This window comes from Panthera tigris, chromosome B4 (genome assembly GCF_018350195.1).
Source record: "Panthera tigris isolate Pti1 chromosome B4, P.tigris_Pti1_mat1.1, whole genome shotgun sequence".
Lineage (NCBI taxonomy): Eukaryota > Metazoa > Chordata > Mammalia > Carnivora > Felidae > Panthera > Panthera tigris.
Genome location: NC_056666.1, coordinates 22,473,880 through 22,495,181, shown reverse-complemented (window position 1 = coordinate 22,495,181; position 21,302 = coordinate 22,473,880). Strand labels below are relative to the sequence as shown.

Here is a 21,302-nt window from a genome sequence, read left to right as displayed (position 1 = left end):
CTTGTCTTGTCCATCTCAAACCAACGTTGCCATCACCCCTCGGGGTCACTGAAAGAATCGCTGTCCACCTGAGTCATCCACAGTGGCGGTGAATACAAGGACTCAGCTATGACAGAACAGGTGACCTAAGACTGAATGCCTCCATCAATCCTGGTGACTTGGAGGTTGGAAGTCTTTGGCAGAATTCCTATCTTGCTTTGCCAAGCTCTGACTGACTTTACAAGACCCCTGATAAAAGAACCCATGGTAATGTCCTCCTCAGCAATTCCCCTCAGCCCAGGAAGAGAAGGACACGATGGTTCCATCAGACTGTGGGAAAATGTTTTAAGCCTACAACTAGGATGAACCTTTAAACTTTTAAAACTGAGGTTCATCCACGAAAGGATATGGATCAACCAAAGGCACTCTCTCTGAAAATGAGGCAGAAGCGACGGGGAGATGAAAAGAGAATCTTTTCCAAGTCTTTGCCATGATCACCCAAGGAGACCACTTGCTGTTCCAGGAAAAAGTGGACTTTGTAGCCTCCAGGGGTTATTCACTCTCTGGTTGGCAGTGAGGATGATGGTTAAGATTCTCTAATACATAATCTTAAGAGGTCCCAGTGTTACAGCTTAGTGCTCTTTCTGTGGAGAGATCTCCTAGCATCAGGCACCTGCACGGTTTTGTTCTGTTTTCTTGTTTAACACAAATGGCATTAAATGCATATTGAGTTCTTCCTGCACTAGGCCTGGAAGTCAGACCTCTTAGGAGAAAATTATGTCAAACTTCAAAAGTAAAATAAATTAGCGGCACACACACACACACACATCACACACTATTGTGACTCACCTTATATCTGTATATCAGTATACAGTATATCAGATATCTGTACATCTGACTCGCTTTTTCTCCCGCCAGTCTCTGATGCCACTAATCCTATCCTGTTATTTTTCTCAAAATATCTGGAACCCTTGTGTCACGGATACTTCTGTCCCAGAAGCCTTCAACACTTAATGTCTTTATGTAGGCTTTGAAGAATTTCATTTTACAGCAAGAAAAAGCTAACCTAAGCCCAGGAATAAAGGGTCTTTTCACACCTTACCGGAACACAACTCGAACCTCGGCCCAGACAAAGAAAATACTCGATTATCTTCACTAGAATCACTAGCAATGTATGAACCAGACAATTCTCCTTACTCTACGCCTTCCTTTGTTGAGCATCACTTCTCCCTCTTGCCATTACTGCCCAAACCCCTGCTTTCTCTTGTTTGACTGCTTCCAGCTCTTATAAACAGTGGGGCTTCCTCCGGAGCTCAGCACCGTGGCTCTGACCGAGAGGCCACTGCCCCTGCCCACAGCACAGACCTCAGTACGCTGTTTGGGCCACACTTCCTAGAGACCAGAAAGAATCTGGGGGCAGTTTCAAATGGATTATCTGAAATTTGAGTTAGGAATCCTAACATATATCTATATTTCATTTCCCCGAAACACAGTAAGTTAAATCAAACATTGCTCACTTAGAAGTTGCCTGGATGTAAGATAAGAAGGGGCAAAAATCTTACAATTGTTTCTGGAAAAAAAAAAAAATCTAGCATGCAAAATGTTTATTTCAAATCATTTTGGGAAGCTGTCTCTTGTAATCACGTCTCTTTGTGGAGTATTTAAAATATATATATTCTTTGCGGAAAGGGAGTATTCTGTACAGTTTATTGTATTTCAAACCCCACCCTTCCAAGTCTAGAATTTGTAAACACACCAGTCAGTCAGACCACACAATGAAGTAACCGGACAAAACTGAAAAGGATTGTTATAAGACTCTTTCATCCTCAAAGAATTAAAGCCACTTACTTTTTCTTAAGGAAATCACCTGTACAACTAACGCCGTGAAAAAAGCACATTGGCTCAGCTCCCAATTATGCGCTTTCTTTGTTTGCTGGTTTCATCTAAATCCTCAGTTCCACATTTGGATGTTTTAGACAGCTTTGTCTTCAGGGAAGAAATCGCAAAGGCCACAGATCCTAAAACGTTCCCAGGTTGAGTGTTTACAACCGGTAAAAAAAACCATTCTGTTTCCCCCAGTCTTCCGAGTGAGGCTGTCACAGGCATGGATGAAAAGTAGTCCTCCCCATGATAAGCCAGTTTCTCCTCCCCTTGGAAATTAGTCACTGAGTAACCTCAGCTCACATCCAACCACAGGCTACCTCACGGGTGACTCAGGCCTGTAACAATTGCTTACACGGAAAACACACACCAACGAACAGACTCCGAGAGGCCTAGGTAAATGGGTTAACAGTGAAAGGAACGTGACAAACTAGACCGGACGGAGAGGCAAACAGGATCCCTAAAACAGACAACCAGCCACTGCAAGACCATCGGAAACCCCGGGACGCTAATTACCGTAGTGGACAAACTCTCCGAGTGTGATCCACTGAGAAAAATCTAGATAGGCCAGCAGCACCCAACACTCATTCTGCTGCCACACTTTTGAAGTCGGTGGCCTGGCAAGTGAAGGGAACGCGAGCCTCTCCCCTCCTGGTTTTGAACAGCAGAAAGAAAACAGAGGGGTGATTAAGGAGGCTGTCTATTAATTAACCAGCCTGGTTTTACCAAGATGCACTTTGGGTAGCAGCCATGAATCACTCCTACCCAGCGCCGGGCAAGTAACTGCGATCGTTCTGGGAAACATACCTGAGAGAAGAGGGAGGGAAAACTAGGGCTACGCCACGAGGGGATTCCAGAAAGGGAGCCAGAATCCTTCTGCCCCACCCTCAACAAGGCTGAGGAGCAGAGACCAGGGCAGTCTCCAGAGGCACCCCCCCCCCCCCCCCGCCCCATCGGCAACTGTTGTCAATGCAGCTGATCTCTTGCGGGGCGACAGGCACAAGAAGGTGTGTGTTCCCAACAAGAAGTGGCTTGTGCAGCGCTGAACAGAGGACAGGTATCAACGCCTCACTCACAAAAGGTGAGGGAGAAAAAGCACTTCCTTAGCTGGCGGGTAGGCTCTGTTTAATCACCACCATGCTCTCTGAGCCCTTAGGGACGGAGGGGAAAGGAAAGCTATCCAAGTGGGAATCCAGCGACAAGTAACTCGAAATGCAGGGCTGGAAACCCACTGGCCTCACTCCACACCCCGCGACCAGGCTCTGGGAAGCCTGTGCATTTTTCAAACATTTTAAGGCTTTTCGAGGCTGTTCTTGCTGACCCAAAGAATTCCATGACGTCTCTCAGGTTCATATCCAGTCAGTGCTTCAGGCTTTCTAAAGAAAACTGTTTACTGCCATCAGAATGCTTTGTGGCTATTAAGGGCGGGGGACCACGGAGCACGGGGCACTGTCACCCTCCTAAGATGCCTCGTTAGACACAATATTTGGATGAAGTGGTTGTAACAGATGCCACCTAAGAGGTCGGAAAAGAGTAGAAGGAATGAGAAAACGCTTGTTTCGATGTTTAATCTCATCAGCAGGAGTTTGTGATTTCTCACCAGAGTATGGGAAGCACGCGCGCTATCAGCCCCTGGAACATTTGGCACACATTTGGCAGGGTTTGCTTCTGCAGTCAAACACACGCTTTCCAGGAAGGGAGATGTAGGGGTTGGTCTCCCTTGTCTGATTAAGCCATGATTCCACCCCTACCATATCCCCCGAAGACCCCGCTTTCCGGCATCAGATGTCCTAACGGCTCTTGTACTGATTTACCTGCTGCTTACACAAGCAGGACGGCTTGTAAGAACGGATGAATGAATGTGCAGTGTCTGGGCCACACTGTCCCCCCCGGAAAACAGACGCACTGAGCGCTCACCGCTGTTTCGCTACGTGCCTCACGCCATACTCCACACGGGCGTCCACGCCGGCTACGGCGGAGACAGGTGGCTTCTGTCGACCCAGCTGCCTTGCAAGTCGGGGTGGGGGGTGCAAGGTGAGAGAAGGTCTGGTTTACGTCTCCCATCTCTTCCTTCCCGTCACGTTCAGAGCAATTTCCTTTCACTTTTCTGAAACGTTTCAGGGCACGGTCTGGAGAGCACGCGCATGGCCTCGTCATGAGGAGAGCTGTAATTCACCATCAGGAGTTTGAAAGCTGCGGTGAATCAGGATGAGTTAAATATCCTCCAGTACGAAGCACACAGGTCACCCTCGAGAGAGGACCCTAAGGTCCTCAAGTGCCCGGTGAAGAACCAGGCGGGCTAATTTCCTAAGCAATATCCTGGTGCTGTGAAGGATTTGACTTCACCTGTCCGGCTCGTGCTCTCCAGAGAACAGCTCATTCAGGAGAACTCACCCCAAAATGTGGCTCATTCTGGGTGCGGCCAACCACCGCGTCCCCGCACTCTGGCGTCCTTTCTTCGCCGGACCCTCCTCTGCGTGACCCACCTTGGGAGGCTACAGCCTTTGTGAATTTGTTCTTCTCACTATCGATGCCCCTTCTTCCTTTCATTAACTGGCACGATAAGCAAAGTGGAAGCAATTTATTTCTTTTGAGTTAGTATTAAAAAAGAACATGCTAGTAAATATTCAGCATTACCTCAACAGGAAATAATTTTTATGCTCTGGTAAGGCTAACAGTCTTGGGGAAATTTATTTCTATTTCCTCTCTCTCATTCATTTCTTTATTGGCTTTTAAAAAATTACATATGATAAAAGGAAACCTAAAATGTGCTTATGAGCATGAAGACGGCGTGGTGAAGGGAAGTAATTACGATGTTGGGAAATTTCAAGTCCGTCTTGCTTACACTGTTAAAATTGGAAAGGCGGTCATTTGTGAGGTCTTCGCGAAACTATTAACGTTTCATTTGATCATAAATGGAATGTCTCCCAGACACGAGACAGACAGACTGTTGCCAAAATTATTCAATTCTCAGCAAAGAGATGGTCCAGTCAGTGGTTAGCTGACGGCTATATTTAAGAGGAGCGTTATTTCCACAAATATTTTGACATGGGAAGCACTGGTGAGCCCTCCGGTACCGGGACCCAGCTGACGTAACACTGCCCAACGGTGATTAAAGATCCCAGTCTGGAACAGAATGAAGGGATGTTAAATAAATCACTCAGCTTCCAAGCCACAGTCAGTAACTGTGTGGAGCTGCAGGGCAGATAAAAGAAAAATGTGCTTCTCTCACTGATACTTAATCTTCTGGGATACTCCTGTATCATCCAGGCCAAGGACAACCTCCTTTTGCACCTAAAATAGTTACAGTTTATAAAACAGTTATCTTCTCTCTACCACTTGTAACAGATAGTGCAAATAAGTCCTCGTTTTTCATCCCCATCTCCCTGCACACTTACGCATTTCCCGTAAGGACGCTATTCTTTTATGCATCTCCCTTTGGGGCTTGTGGATTTGTTCTAGTGGTAAGTCATTTCTGTCACCCAAATAGAACTTTTCAGTGCCTTCGACTTTATTTTTCCTTTCCTGACTGTTCCCTAAACTCCCATTTGGCTTGTCAACATGCACTCTGCAACATATAATACATTGCTTTGTTTATTGACAATGTTTGTCATGCTATGAAGGATTTTCGATGGTTACGGACACACCTATCCACATACACAAGACGGTCACCCAGCCGTCTGCAGCTTACAATTGTGATTCTATTTCGCGGACCTCTGAACTCGGGGAACCACACACAGATCTGATACTCCTATCCCCATGTGATTGGTTAGGAAAAGGAAGCGTCAGGAGTTTCGAACCTCGCCCAACTTTGCGTGGTGACAAAGTCGTGAGGCGGCAAGAATGCCCGCCTTCAGGTTCGCCACCGTGTCCCTGCTTCCTTCACAGTTTAAGTGGGAAACCACGTGTCCTCTAAGACACTGTGTGCTGCTCTGAGAGGAACCGTGCCCCCAAGGCCTTCCCCGCAGGGACTACTGAATGTTTATCTGCTTGAGCTCTGAACTTCAGCAGGCAGCGTGGTGAACTCGGCTTGAGCAGTACCTTGTCTGCTTCACTCTCTGATCCAGATTTTCACAGCAAAGGAAAAAAATAATAGACATCTCAGGGGACTTTGGATCCAATTATCCAGACACTGTCTTGATTACTACTAGGTTTTATCTACTTGCCTCAAAATTAGTTACATGTATGGTAGTATATGTCTGTATACATTACACTTGCATATACGTACTTCTCTGTTCTGTATCACTGATTATCACTATATAGATATCACTGCATCACTAGTCATATATGTGCAAACGTGTATATACACACACATAGACTTTCATCGGTCACAGATGCCACATTGACTTAGGGGATAAAATGTCTAGGCTTCTTTTGATTGGCATTCCTCACCTCTCTGACTCCAATCCCAATGCCGAATGACATTCCAGGGACCGTATCTCTCAGAGGTGTATAAGTCACTGAAAGAGCTATTATAATTCTGTCACTGTATCCTATGCCCCTCTAACATTTCATCAGGGAAACCGACCAAGTTGACTATACGATGAGTGAAAAAAGTTGATATAACACTATAAAGCTTTAGGATGTTCACGACAATGTTAAGAATATTTTTACTACATTTTTAAAATAAGTCATCATTTTTTTAAGTTAGTTTATTTTGAGAGAGAGCGCACGAGCACGAGCAGGGGAGGGACAGAGAGAGAGAGATAGAGAGAGAGAGGGAGAGGGAGAGGGAGAGGGAGAGGGAGAGGGAGAGGGAGAAAGAATCCCAAGCAGGCTCCCCGTTGCCAGCCCAGAGCCTGATGTGGGGCTCGAACTCATGGCTGTGAGACCATGACCTGGGCCAAAATCACGAGTCAGATTCTCAACCGACTGAACCACCCAGGCTCCCCTCGATGTAAGAATTTTTGAAAAAACAAAAAAATCTCGGTTTGATGATATGACACATCCTCACCGTATCTCAACAAACTGATGACATTCTGTATAGAATTTTATGCTCACAGACACAGCTTAAGGATAGATATTTCTCAGTGGAAAAAATGGTGTGTAAACAAATTGACGGCTGATAGATGCCTAGCTGGAAAACAAATGGTCTTTTGTTCTTGGTCAGTCGCTGTCCTGTCACATCCCAGGACCCCTGTGGCAGTGTCCAAGAGTGTTCCCTGGTATGTGTAACTCCTTCAGGTCCACTCCCTGTCCCTCTTTCCTCATGACTTTTCTGAAATCGCCCCTGTGGACCCGGGTTACAAGTGAGGTCCTTCTAATGGCATCACCCCACTGCCTGTATGCTGCTCTGTTTTCATATCAATCAAAGCAAAGCATGTGCTGGTTCTATTAGCAAAGAATAGAACAAACACACAACACAAGGCGAGTTATGCCAGCAGAGTCAGTTTAAAAGGGAATTTTACACAAAACCACAATGAGATACCACCTTATACCTGTCAGAATGGCTAAAATTAACAACCCAGCAAACAACAGATGTCAGAGAGGATGTGGGAAAGGGGAACCCTCTTGCACTGTTGGTGGGAATGCAGACTGGTGCAGCCGCTCTGGGAAACAGTGTGGAGGTTCCTCAAAAAATTAAAAGAGAACTACTCTACAACCCAGCAATTGCACTACTAGGCATTTATCCAAAGGATACAAAACTGCTGATTCAAAGGGGGCACATGCACCCCAACATTTATAGCAGCACTATCAACAATAGCCAAAGTATGCAAAGAGCCCAACTGTCCATCGATGGATGAATGGATAAAGAAGATGTGGTATATATATACAATGGAGTATTACTCGGCAATCAAAAAGAATGAAATCTTGCCATTTGCAACTACGTGGATGGAACTGGAGGGCGTTATGCTAAGTGAAATTAGTCTGTCAGAGAAAGACAAAAATCCTATGACTTCACTCATATGAGAACTTTAAGAGACAAAACAGATGAACATAAGGGAAGGGAAACAAAAATAATATAAAAACAGGGAGGGGGCCAAAACAGAAGAAACTCATAAATATGGAGAACAAACTGAGGGTTGCTGGCAGGGAGGTGGGTGGGTGGGATGGGCTAAATAGGTGATGGGCATTAAGGAGCACTTGTTGGGATGAGCACTGGGTGGTGTATGTAAGTGATAAATCACTAAATTCTATTCCTGAAATCATTATTACTATATGTTAACTAACCACATGTTAACTAACTTGGATTCAAATTAAAAATAAAAATGAAAGTAAATAAAAATAAATGTTAAAAAAGAGGCTTCTGATGTACGATTTTTTTAGTTCTGCTGTTATTCTGACCTTCAGCTGAACAGTATTAACAAATGTATCAAAAGCAGCAAGGATCATGTGAGGGGAAGAACCCCAGAGGATAACACTGAAGGACAGTAATTCACAAATCCACCAAGTTCAATTTCCCCTTAAAACAAACATGACAGAACAACAATGGAGATCCAGATCAAAACAGCCCTTGTGCCAATTCTTCATGGCTTCAGAAGAGCCAATCGCTCTTCTCTTGAGCAACAACTTTCAACCCCCAAGCAACTTTCAAACCCTAAAGAAGTTCCATGGGTATCCCAGGTGTATTGAGTGTGTGAGCTGAGAAAATTCTCTCCTGTAAGACTGAAAATAGATGCCATTTGTTGTATAATTATATAGACTCATAAACTTCCCAGCTCTCATTAGTTATGAAAGAATCTAAAAGGTTCCAGGCCTATAAATTAAATGGATATATCTTTGAAAACGTGTCTGTCTTCCTCAGGTGTGACTGGAGTCTGTGGCAAAGATCACAAGAGCAGCTGCAAGTTTGGACCAAGCCAGGGGTCCCGGATGCCCCCATTCAGGGTGTCTTCCAACAGTCATTGAAGCATGGTGGAACCTGCATTCAGAACCGGATGCTAACATCAGGTTCATTATACATAAACGAGAAGTCTCATCTAGACTGTCCCTATATGATCACATTCTGTGTATCCATGACATATTTTCTAAATAGTCATTCTGTATACGAAGCTCAGGATTAAGACTGATGAGGGGGGAAAAGGATCTTTAAGACATACTTCTCACCTTTTAAGAGCTTACCTTCTAGCAGGGATAATGAGGCACGTACATGAATATTCAAAGTAAGACAAAGCAAGAATAACTCTGGCAAGCGTCCAATGAGTGCAATACACAAATATTCTCGGAATCTACAGAAGGGTAAGATTCTTCTGGCTGGGATAGTTGAGGAACGCTGCTCTGAAGAGGTGAGATGAAATGAATCCACACATTATGAGCAAGACTTCAGTAGAGAAGAAAGAAAGAGGTTGCTTTCTTAGGTATTCCAGGCAGGAAGTAAGGCGTCATTAGAGACCAGAGATGGGGAACGCCAAGTGACCCAGAGGAACGGACAGATCTCTGACCCAAACAACAAATGGTTCTCCAATTTTAACCTACATTAGAAGCACTTGCTAAAATACAGATTAATGGGCCCCACTTCCAGAGTGTCTGAGATAGTAGGTCAGCGGTTGGGCCTGAGAATTTGCATTTCTAACAGGTCCCCAGGTGATGCTAAGCTGCTGGTCCGTGGAATGTTCTTGAAGAACCACTGCTCTAGGGAGTAAAGGGGAGTGGGAAGTGCCCATCAAAATCTTCCTTCTAGTGTGGGTTTGGTTAAATCCTAATTCAGGAAGCTGACCTTATTAAACTTTGGGTGACAATTTTAATTACTTACGATTTCTCTATAAATAAATACTTTCAACTAAATCTGCCAGGAGAAAACGGAACAATGGCAAGGAAACTCATGTTTTTGAAGACTTCCTATTTACCAATGCTTTCCAAAACCAGCTCATTTAATTCCCAGCAGATTCCCATCAGATAAACATTATAATCCCCATTTTACCGATGAGGAACTGGGGCCCAGAGACTTCAAATGTCTTACCCAAAGTCAAATAACAGGGCCAGGATCTATGAAGTGCCAGAAAAATCTCATACTCGAGTGTTAAGAAATCAATGTGGAGGCTCGATCTTCTTTGAATACTCTTCAAAGGAAGGCAGCGGTTCAGGGATCCCTAAGATCAGTATCCTCACCATGTAAAATCGGGTTCAGAAATACCTGAACAAAGTCATCTGTATCGAATGTTACAGAAGACCCAAGAGAACAGTAACATAGACCAGACCATGTTACTTTTATCTATAAATGTGGGGAAAAACCACCTTCCAAATGATGACCCCAGGATGTCCGTGAGCCCCACAAGAGGGCTCCATTTCAAAGAAATACCTTTGTGTGTTCAGTTCAAATATCACGTCAAGTCAGCCAGCAAGCCAGTGGACATGGCTCAGAAATCTGAGATGGTCAGCAAAACCACTACTTCTCCTTATTTGGATAAATAACAGCCTCCAAGACAACCAGTTTGGGAGCTGTGCATACCCCGAGGCTGGGTTTGGCAAGCCTCTCCACCCACGCCCTGCCTGGCCTTGCCCTGTTCGACAGCTGGGGGAGTTTGGCCAGTCACCGCTTCCCACTGGGTTCCAACACTGCCAGAAGCCTCCCGCTCCGAGACGGGATCTGCTTCCCTGTGTCCCAAGAAATGCCGGACTTTGGGCATTCCTACATTCAAAGGAAGCCCTGTGTTCCCAAATCTCAGCAGCTCATGAGAAACAAATGGAGAGCCACTAGCTCAGTGACTCCATGTTAAAGAAGTCACGGTCCAGGGGCACCTGGGTGGCTCAGTCGGTTATGCGACAGACTTCAGCTCAGGTCGAGATCTCACAGTTCGTGAGTCTGAGCCCCGAGTCGGGCTCTGTGCTGACAGCTCAGAGCCTGGAGCCTGATTTGGATTCTGAGTCTCCCTCTCTCTCTCTGCCCCTCCCCCGCTCATACTCTGTCTCTCTCTCCCCTTCAAAATCAACAAACATTAAAAAAAATTTAAAAGAAAAGGGAAGTCACGGTCCATATGACAAAGCTTCCACATCGGGTGAGGGGGTGGACATGGTGTAGTTGTCTCCACCACCCCCCGCACCCACACAAAACCACGGGAAAGAATCCTCTGTCACACAGGAGGCAAGACAGGTAAAGACAGTGCTCTGTAATCTACGGAGCCTTTCGAAGTTCATGACTAGCAGCCAGAGCTTTCAACTCACTTCAAAAGCAACATAGGGACAAAGCTTCTCCCAGAGAGGACAGGAAGACAGGGGTGAACACACAGACAAAGGGAGTTTCTTATACTTGGCGCAGTGAGACACGGGCTTCATTCCGATGGCCCTTGACCTCAACTTGTCCTTCAACAGGCTGCAGTCTACAAGTTAGTTTCCAAAACAAAACATTTTTAAGGGTCTAATCATCCTCTTCCATCAGTACTCCTCCGCACCATGACGCCCAAGGAAGGCGGTGGGTTGTGATGGAATGAGTACTGGATGCTGAATGAAAACACTCTGTTTCTCCTCCTGAGGATCTCCTCGCTTGTGCTCTTACCGCCACGATTGTGGCTCCGCCACCGAACTTTTCTGAACCTCTGGTTCTGCTGCTCGGTTGCTTCAGGAACACCTCCTAGTTCTGTGAACATCCAGTGAGCTGAATTACTCTTGTATGGCTTGCACGCAGGGAAGCGTGAACCGCGTGGGTTATTATTAAAATTGCCCACAAGCATTCATGGGCTCACTCAAATGAGAGCAAAATGAATAGAATGGATAATGTTCACTTTAATATATTCATAGGAGCACGATGAGAATGACACACTTTCATGAGATACACGAGCTCCCAGAAAGAAAGACTGGATGGAGCTTCTGAAAGGAAGCGTGCCATGCCGTATCATATTCCAAAGACATACCCTTGAGAAAAAAGTCTGGTTATAGGCAATGGACTCACAGTCAAGAAAGCGCTTTTCCTCATTCCCATTCCCGAATTAATGGGTGATTCTGAAGCCGGATTAGGCTCAGTAAAAGATTTCTAATCAACTTTATACTGATAGAGATTCAAACGTCAGTTATTTATAAACATTATGAGATGGGCCATTATCCACATCTCCGCTCTTGCCCTTCTCCTTCCCTTCCTGTGGCGCCACCTGGGAGAACCTGTCTTTGGGAAAGAATCTTGCCTGTAGCCAGAATAAAAGTTTTGGGTAGTGAGGGCAAGGATGAACCAATAAGCTAGACACAAGTTTTCTGGATCCTTTCAGAATTCCAACTATATTGTTCATTCTAGTCTCCCACATTTATATTAAAAGCAAGCATCTGTGTGCTTTAGGATAGTCCTTGATAGAAAAACATCTATCTTGCCATATTGCTCAAAAGATAGTTTTTGGTGCTCTTTTTTCTTTCTTTCCCTTTCTTTCTTTTTCTTTCTTCTTTCTTTCTTTCTTTCTTTCTTTCTTTCTTTCTTTCTTTCTTTCTTTCTTGAGCTGTGGTTATTTATTTATTTATTTAATTATTGCCAAGCGTGGTGATTTAATGCAAGTGTCATGGAAGGACGCCTGGGTGGCTCAGTCAGTTACGCATCTGACTTGGGCTCAGGTCATGATCTCACCGTTTGTGAGTTCGAACCCCACGTCAGGCTCTGTGCTGACAGCTCACAGCCTGGAGCCTGCTTCAGATTCTGTGTCTCCCTCTGTCTCTGTCCCTCCCCTGCTCGCGCTGTCTCCTGCTGTCTCTCTCAAAGATAAATAAAACATAAAAAAATTTTTAAAAATATGCTGTCATGGAACTTACAGGTCGAGATGGCCCTTCAGATATATTCACTGCATCTACATTTAAAATACAGAGGAAGGTTTGGGTAGTTTTTATATTATTAAAATGGACTATATACAGGAGTACTTATCTATGGATAGAAATTCTCTGTCAAAATTAAAAATCTCAAAATACCACATCTGAATCGTTTTTACGCTCTAGTCACAAAGTGATACTGAACAAAAACTTATTAGCATTTCCCTAAATTTCTTCGGATCATTGTTACGAATAATAAAAATACAGAAACATTTTAAAACAACATATTTCAGTCTTAAAATGGTCATATTAACATAATTATAGCCTTAGGTTGCCAAGAGTGGCACATTTCTCATTTTCATGAGAATGCAGAGGTTCACCCAGATCGCAAGCTAATAGGCTCCTTGGTCTAAATATATACAATAAAATCTAAAGCAAATTTCTGAAGCATTAAGATCAGAACCCTGGAGATATCTAGTAAGTAATTTGCGCTGCAGTGGAGCAGATTTTTTTGTTTTGCAGTTACACAGCTGCTAGGAAATATATTTTTAGATTTGCTTTTAAAAGCAAGCAAAAATGGTATCCACTTTGTAGATATGTATCCAGAATGTTCCCTCAGTCCCTCCTACAAGGAGTCCACCATGTACAGAATGCTCTCTCGGTCGCCTTCCTTCTTGTTAAGTCAGTGCAAGGAACAGCTCTAGACGCTCATCCTAGACGAAAGCTATCACACCCTGACTGTCATACCTAATGCTCTGGAGGCTTGCTTTATGAAAAACATGCATTGAAGTTTAAGCAGGTCTCTGCTATTTCTGAATCACCTCATCACTGACATCGTTATGATTTCTTACTGTGGTTGGGGTTTGTGTTTGACTGCTCTTCCTAAGATATCAAGGGCAAATGAAAAGGCACAGGTTCAGAGAGTTAAATCAGAACAAGGGAAAGCGTGAACTTTGATTTCACAGGAAAAGAAAAAATAAAAAGAAAGAAATCAAGTACATGTGTCGATCAACCGAGAGAAACATATTTTCTGTGTTTCAGGAATATGGAGTGAGTTAGCGCCACCTGAACCATGAGAAGGCGTCCCTCTGGCTTAAATGGCACACTGGATATTCACCCCTTCTATCCGGAGAGCCTCAAATCAAGAAATCTGCACAAAAATGATTTAATGAACAGCTTTTCTTTTGTGCCAAATGACAAGGTGCCGGAGTTCTTCAGAACTCCTAAATGGGAATTAGTTCTGATTCTGACATCAAAACGGTTCATTTTTTCAACCATATAATCTTCAATGACGTTTTGCTCTGTCTTCACAAACCCCTGACTGGCCCCTTGTCTCAAAGTCTCCGTTTTTACAGTTTACTCAGTAATAAGACACTGTCACCATTTTGGCCACTTTCTCATACCAACTGTGCTATTACCCATTTAATGATTTTCTTTAAGTCAATGTTATTAATTGATTAATTGATTGATTGATTGGTTGGTTGGCTGAGTTAAGGAGGCTTCACATCCAGCATGGAGCCCCGTGTGGGGCTTGAACTCACGACCCTGAGATCAAGACCTGAGCTGAGAACAGTTGGACGCTTAGCCGATTGAGCCACCCAGGTGCCCCAAGTCAATTTTAAATTGACTCTTTTTTTTTTTTTTACTTAGTTGTGGTGAAGGAAAAATATTCATTAACTCTCAAGCTGTTTGTGCTACTTACCTAATATTCATTAAAACATTACACAATTATTAAAATTTCAAAACCTGTTTTACGAGGTCCCACCGAAAATCACTGGTTCCGTGTGAAAAACGACTTTGAAAGTCATCTGAATGGAAATACATTAACATTTCAAACAGAGTTACCGTAGAAGCCATTTTCCTTAGCAAAAAGGCTGACTTTTGAAAATAAGGTTATAAGACTACACACCCCTTTTAAGCCAGTATGTATTGTTTTATTCAAAGCATCCCATAATTTGAAGCAGCTGCTGTTTTTCAGATGACTTGAGGGCTTATTCTCCTTCAATAAAAATATTGGATCATCTCAATCTGGTTAGTTCAAAACCCATTTATTTTTGGTCCAGGCCCATGCATTTCCAATTAATGAGGTTTGGCCCCGCTCTAGACACGTGCTGCTCTGGATGGTAGGTGAGGCCCGGCTATATTCAACTACAACAATGGCTGGCTACGAGAAGTCAGGTAGGCAACACTTTGCTAAATCAATCAAGTGAGACCCAGTGGGGCCAGAGCAAAAGCAGGGAAGCCCTGGGGGATGGACAAAGGGTTAGCCTGAGGGACAGGTGGCTCGGGTTCCAGCCCTGTATTTGTTCTTTCCTTATCTTGTGATCTTGTCTCTCCAAGTCTTTGCAACCACACTAGACCCCCTAAGTCTCACCGGATGGGTTCTAAAAGCTGATGCACGGGACCGTTTCTCCACCTCCAAAACCCTAGGATTCCGAATAAGTCAGGCCCGTTGCTTGAGGTGGTACCAACTACTAGGTCAGGTATCTCCCGGACCCAAATCTACGGGAGCAGACAGAGTATCGCTCCTGCAAAAATGACGCGCAAGCCAAGGGATCAGCAACCCGATGGGAAGAAAAGCAGGGCAGAGAGGAAATGGCTTGCCAACAGTCGATATGGATGTACCTTAAAAATATATTTTTTTTCTCTGTAAGAAACTAACATGCACTCCCCTCCACCTCACGCACAAATTTAAATAAAAGCAACACATACTTACCTGAGAAATTTTAGAAGAAGTGTAAAGGAAAGAATGGTCATCTGGAAGCCCTCTATTGGGCAAGATCGTGGACGGAGGGAGCCTGTGCATACTTGGTAGGAAACAATTTCCTACGGTCTGGGTTACCCTGATGGGGACCCACAAAGAAGGCAGAAAAGCTAAACCCCGGGAAGAAAGCAGCATGTAGGTGCACCGGTTACAACCTGAAAATACCAGGACATATGCTCCCAGTCAAAGGCAATTTCCGCTAACATCTGTATTTACAAGAGCCAAGAAAAGGGATGTGGTTTGGATATCAAAGGGCGGAGGGTGTGGTGCAAACCTCTCCTGAGCTCTCCAGCACTGGCACAGGATTCTTTGGGAACAACCCCAGTACCTGCTAAAGGAAGGTCCTGCTCCAATCGACTTTCAGTTGAGGCGGCTGCTCAGCCAGCCCCGGATTTCATGCAGAAATGGTGTTGGAAGCTGGCTGTCTCGATCCCGAAGCCCAAGTGCGATGCTGGGAAGAAAGAACAGCTGCATCCCCTGTTGACGCCGTTGGCAGTGATGACTTCGCATCACAAATCACCAGGATATTTTTGTGGCTGGAGTGGATGCCTCAGTCTCCAGGAGAGGGTGAGGGGAGCAGCAGTCCCTGGTCCCGAGGTGGCTCGGCCGGCTGCCCCCACTCCAGAGCCCTCCGCCTTCAACGTTATTCAACGTTCTCCCTGTCCTCCCCCAACGGCTCTGCCGGAAGCCTGACAGGCTGCGTAGCCTGGCATGTGGGCAGCTCTCCATTCAAAGACACTTTCTCACTTCCAGATCAAGTTCACGAATAAGCTCCCTGACCCGGGTCTATGAAACCAGTTTTCGAGTGACACGGCACAGGGAGCAAAGAAGGAAAGGGTAGTTTGTCTAAAACTCTCCCCACACTGCCTCCTGTTTACCGTTCTCGTTCCACTCAGAGTAAGTTGTAACCAAGTCTCTGACACAACAACCAGTCTGATAGTAGGTTTTGGATGCTACAAATCTAAACCAACCAACCAACCAACCCCCCCCCCCACCTGGCAAATTGTACTAAATAATTTATCTTGAGCCAAATAAAGATTGCTTATTTGTAATTAGTACTTTCAAGTTAAGTTCTCTGTATCTGACTTCAGACTTAGAGCTCTTACCTACTAGTGAGACAGTTGGCCTGGGCTTGAACTTCAGCTTTGCTACTTACTCGTATGGGATCTCGTTACTTAATCTCTTGGCCTCAGTTTTTCCGATCTAAAAATGGGTATAACTGTGCCTATGAAATTGAGCTATTCTGATGATTCAATGAAATATTATATATTATTTAGACCACACTAGATAACAACTTTTCATGCTTATTAACTCCTCTCGAAAAGGGGAAAAAGATAACCACAGGGATCTGGATAAGCAGATCCATGCACACATGAACCTTTAAAGGGACATAGACTCATTTACAATTTAATTTCATTGCCGTATTGAATTCTTTTTTTAAAAAAATGCAAAATATTGTGACTTAACTATTACAAGAATAAGACAAAATAGCTATGTCTGGTAAATAAAATTTCTGCCAAAGAGTTTTTTCAGGCAATCAATAAGCCTGACATAATAGGATTATATCTGTTACATAAAACCCTAGAAGTTTTAAGTGTTACTCATGAGGCTTACAGGGATATTTCTTTTAAAAAAGTCAAAACCGAGATACAAGAGCTATTTTTAATTTACAATTTAAAGTGTTTTTCACAAGGAAAAAAAAAAACCCAACAAATAATTTTCCCTGGAGTGTTGAAGGACACAGACTAAGGTTCCCCTCCCATTGTATCACATCTTCAAATCTTCTACGTTTGTCTTAGAAACTAAATACGAGTCAACATCGTCATGAAAACACTGAAAACGGTCACAAAACACATACATCAGTGAGATCTATACTGGCAGATAATGTTGACACCTTCAATTCTTTCTAATAAGGTTAAACAGAAACTACATCATAAGATTTACAGATGAAAGACAATCAAATGTCATTTAAGTGGCTTTTTGAAAACAGACTATTGCCAATAAAAAAGGACTTTCCTTTTAAGCAGTTTGTAAAAAGTGAAAATTAAAAACCTGGAATTTCAACTCTTCATTGAATTGAACTTAAATACAGAAGACCTGCCTCAGTTGAAGGCAGATGTCCCACAGCATGACAAAAAAAAAATTCTGACAATGGTATTTTGTTATAAAGGCACAGTTCTTACCTTACATCTTCCGTGAACCTTTCTCCTCTAGAAGAAACTTTCTAGACTTGCAGAGACCTTGAAACCACCCATCTCTCGAATGCTTCCAGCTCTGTCTTTATGGTGACTAAATGCAAGGCTTGGGTTTTTTTGTTTTTTTTTTTTTTTTTTTTTTTTACAGAAGGAAGCTTTTAGTCAAAATATGTGGTTTAAAGGAGCAGTATCCACCCTTGTTAAAACCATTTCACGGACATTCAGAGGTTTTGTTTCTACTCTATGAAAGTTAAATCTGAGTAGGAAGGCATTTTTCCTGTCCCGGAAATCAGCATAACTAAAACCAATGCTGAGCTAACGAGAAATGTTTCTTCCATGTGTTCCGTCTGGCAGAAACTGCAAGCCATATCAAGGAAACACGTGATGTTTATAAATACAATATGGCTCATGTTGTCATAACCTCTCAATGACAAAAAAAAAAAAAAAGTGCAAGGAAAAGCAAGCAGCCACACAGCAGGAAAGATGAGATTTGTATCACTTGGAAGCTGTATATCAGATGTGCATATATTACCCTTTCTTGTTTCTTAGAAAATAAAAGAAAGGATTACTGGAAGCAGCTAGGGAGGAAGAAGATCTCTACCGTGTTCTGGATAGCCACTGGATTCAAATGTGTTTGCCCCCGTAACCATTTCAATAAGAGTAATTCCTTACCAACTGTAACATAAACATCTTTCGGCCGGTCAGAAAAGCATGACATAAAAGGGGCATAATTAGATACATCACTCAAGTGAGTTCCACTGTGCTAACTCGAGCAAATAATAGAACGGAGGCAAGGATTTCACGGAGCCTGGAACTGATTTGAAAATGTACAGATGTCTGTATCACGACTGATTATTGACCTGTTGATTATTGACTTCAGATCTTCTGCTAGATTAGAAGATTTGTGAGGGCAGTCACCACACTTGCTCACTATTACATCTTCAGAATCTCGCACAAGAGCCAGAGTCAGAGGAGGGGTGTGACGCATAATGGCTGGGCAAGTGAACCAGTGAACCTTGGGGGTAGGTGAACTGGTCTGAAATCATCAATCCTACTTTGTGAGTTTGGAGGTATTGGGAATTCTGACCAACAACGCAATCTACCAGCAAATTTGTCCTACTGAATTATAAAACACAGCAAAACAAGATCTGTTATATTTAATTGGGTATCTAGAGATTAGTGTACTTTCTACCACAGGTGAATTTAACTCCTGAAAATAAAATTTTTAAAAAGGGAAAATATGTGTGCTTTTCTGACAATCACTTAGTTCACTCCGACAAATCTGTTAGACTCATCTTAAATGTTAGGGTTATTGGGGTGCCTGGGTGGCCCAGTCCATTGAGCATCCAACTTTGGTTCAGGTCATGATCTCACAGGTTGTGAGTTCGAGCCCCACATCGGGTTCTGTGCTGACAGCTCAGAGCCTGGAGCCTGCTTCGGATTCTGTGCCTCCTTCTCTCTCTGCCCCTCCCTTGCTTGCACTCTGTCTCTCTCTCTCCCTTTCTCAAAATAAATAATAAGTGTTAAGAAAAGTTAGGATTATTAACTGTTATACAATTTTATTGATAGGATGGGAGAATTTGTTAGGACAAGACAGATATTCTCATTTCTCATTTTGGTCAGGAACTACCACTAAGATAAGCTAGGGAATGTGTTACAAATGCTCATACTTCTATTTACAAATCATTGTACTGATCTTAGCAAATAGGGCATTCACGGAAAGTTTGCAGTAGGAAAAGTGCTGAAGTGAACCCCTTTTTCATCCGGACAGTTAATGAGAATTTCCTCAGAGCAGGACATTGCCAGAGGGAAACACAGGGAGCATGAAGATGAACTGGAGGAAAACTTCACCCCTAAAGAAGCTCAGGGGTTAGAAAGGAACTTCTGGTGTGTCCATGGCAGGCACGAAGAAAGGGAAGGAGATGGACAGCTAAGGTCCTGTGGAGGTTCTGAGACAGGCTTGGTGAAAGGAAATGGTAGGGAGGTCATGTTAAAAATACTGGCTTTTGAGTTAGGTCCTCAAACATTAAGCGGCACACGGACATTGCTGATGAAGACAGCAGAGTGGGGAAGGACAGTCATGGCCACCAGAGTGAGCAAGAAGGCCAGTCCTAGAGTTGGCCTGCCTGGTTCCAAAGCCAGTTCTACCACTGAAGAGCCATGTGGCTTCGAGCAAGTTCCCTAGCCTCTCTGACCTTCGGCTCCCACATCTGAAACAGGGGATAATGAAAATTTCCTTCACACTGGGTTGTTCTGAGAATCAAATGAGAATGAATAGGGGTGCGATGTTTGGAGCAGTACCTGGCAGAGAGTCAGCAGGTGATGAATGATAGTCACTAATACCACTGCTGGTGGTGGTGGGTCAAGGAGGAGGACCTTGAATGATGAAAGAGTGTTTCTGGAAACTTCCACTTCTTTCCTTTTTTTAAAAAAAATGTTTATTTTTGAGAGAGAGTGCACAAGCAGGGAGGGGTAAAGAGAGAGGGGGACAGAGAATCCCAAGCAGGCTCCATGTTGACAACTCGAGAGCCGTGAGATCATGACCTGAGGCCAAAGTTGGATGCTCAATAGATTGGAGCCACCCAGGTGCCCTGGAAACTTCCATTTCTCTGGGGTTCTTTCCTCTTCCATTTCTATAGGATTACTTCATCCCTCCCCAAATCCCGAAACCTTCCTCTCAGCCAGAACACTACCCCATGGAAAAAAGCTCTAAGGCATGGCCATTTCAGACATACATACTAAATGGCATATGCTTCTTCTTCTTTTACTTTTTTTGGGGGGTGGGTGGGAGTGGGGGTAAGGGTGGAGAGTATCTTTTTAGCTTGGCCAAAAAAGAATGAAACGGAGCAAAGTTAAATACAAAAAGATGCCACGAAATAGATGCATAGTAGAGTTAAGAAAGTGAAACAGATATTAAGAAAGGATATTTACATGTTCTAAAATCTCATCAGGAGCATCATTTCAAAACTTTTAAAACTTTAATAGAAATATCAAGGAAGGGAGGCTAGAACTGAATACAAAGAGTTAGAAAGAACTGGGTTCAAATCCGATGTCTGACATTTACCAGCTTGTGGGCCTGGGAAAGACTCACTGGCCTCAGTCGTATCATCCATAAAGATGGAGACAGTATACCTACTTTGCAGAGCTATGGACTAGACAGTATGTAAAGTATTTAACACATTGCCTACTGTAGAGATACAAAAAGGTCTCTTACCTTACGTTGAAAAAAGACAATGGTATAGAATGAATACTTCTTATATTCTGCCTGATTCCACAAAGGAATAGAATTCACATAAATCATTACAATTTTGCCCCAAAAAAGTCAAAGTGGAGCATATGACAAAAAGATAAAAATAGGAAAATTAAAAAAGAGAGGCCAGGAACGAAGCCAACACACAAAATACACGCCGCAAACGCCTGTACGCTTGTTGTGGGCGGGCCACAAATTTAATTCCAAGCTTTAGAGTAGCAACACAAAGAGGGAAAATGATCACTTTCAAGATTCAAAGTGTCCATATGACAAAAATAAACCAGGAGAAGCACAACTATTTCTGGTGATGAGAACAGAGAGATATTTTTACAGTGGGTTCTCGTTAATGACAGAAAATGAATAATACAGTATTTACAGCACTACCATGATAGTACTCAATGCATTCCGTGTTTACACTCACCATGGGTAGGACACCTCGGCCGACTTTCTGAGGGATACAAAGATGAACACGAGACGGTTTATGCTTTTGGAGAATTTACAGTCTTGCAGACTGAGATGAATGTGCATCTAAATGATTATAATACCATGGGGTGCCTGGGTCACTCCATCGTAG

At 43.5% G+C, this 21,302-nt stretch overlaps 1 protein-coding gene across 13 annotated transcripts in view; it reads right to left on the bottom strand.

The window, feature by feature from the left end:
- Positions 1-21,302, bottom strand: part of KIAA1217 (KIAA1217 ortholog) — a 300,868-nt gene that overhangs the window by 68,147 nt on the left and 211,419 nt on the right. The window contains exon 1 of one of the 13 annotated variants that reach the window (XM_015537198.2): positions 17,467-18,257. The exons of 11 other annotated variants lie outside the window; for them this stretch is intronic. The gene's annotated coding sequence lies outside the window, so the exon portion shown is untranslated. Of the gene's footprint in view, positions 1-1,827; positions 2,078-17,466; positions 18,258-21,302 lie in introns of those variants that run through there. One more of the 13 variants, XM_042991236.1, reaches the window with a different exon arrangement.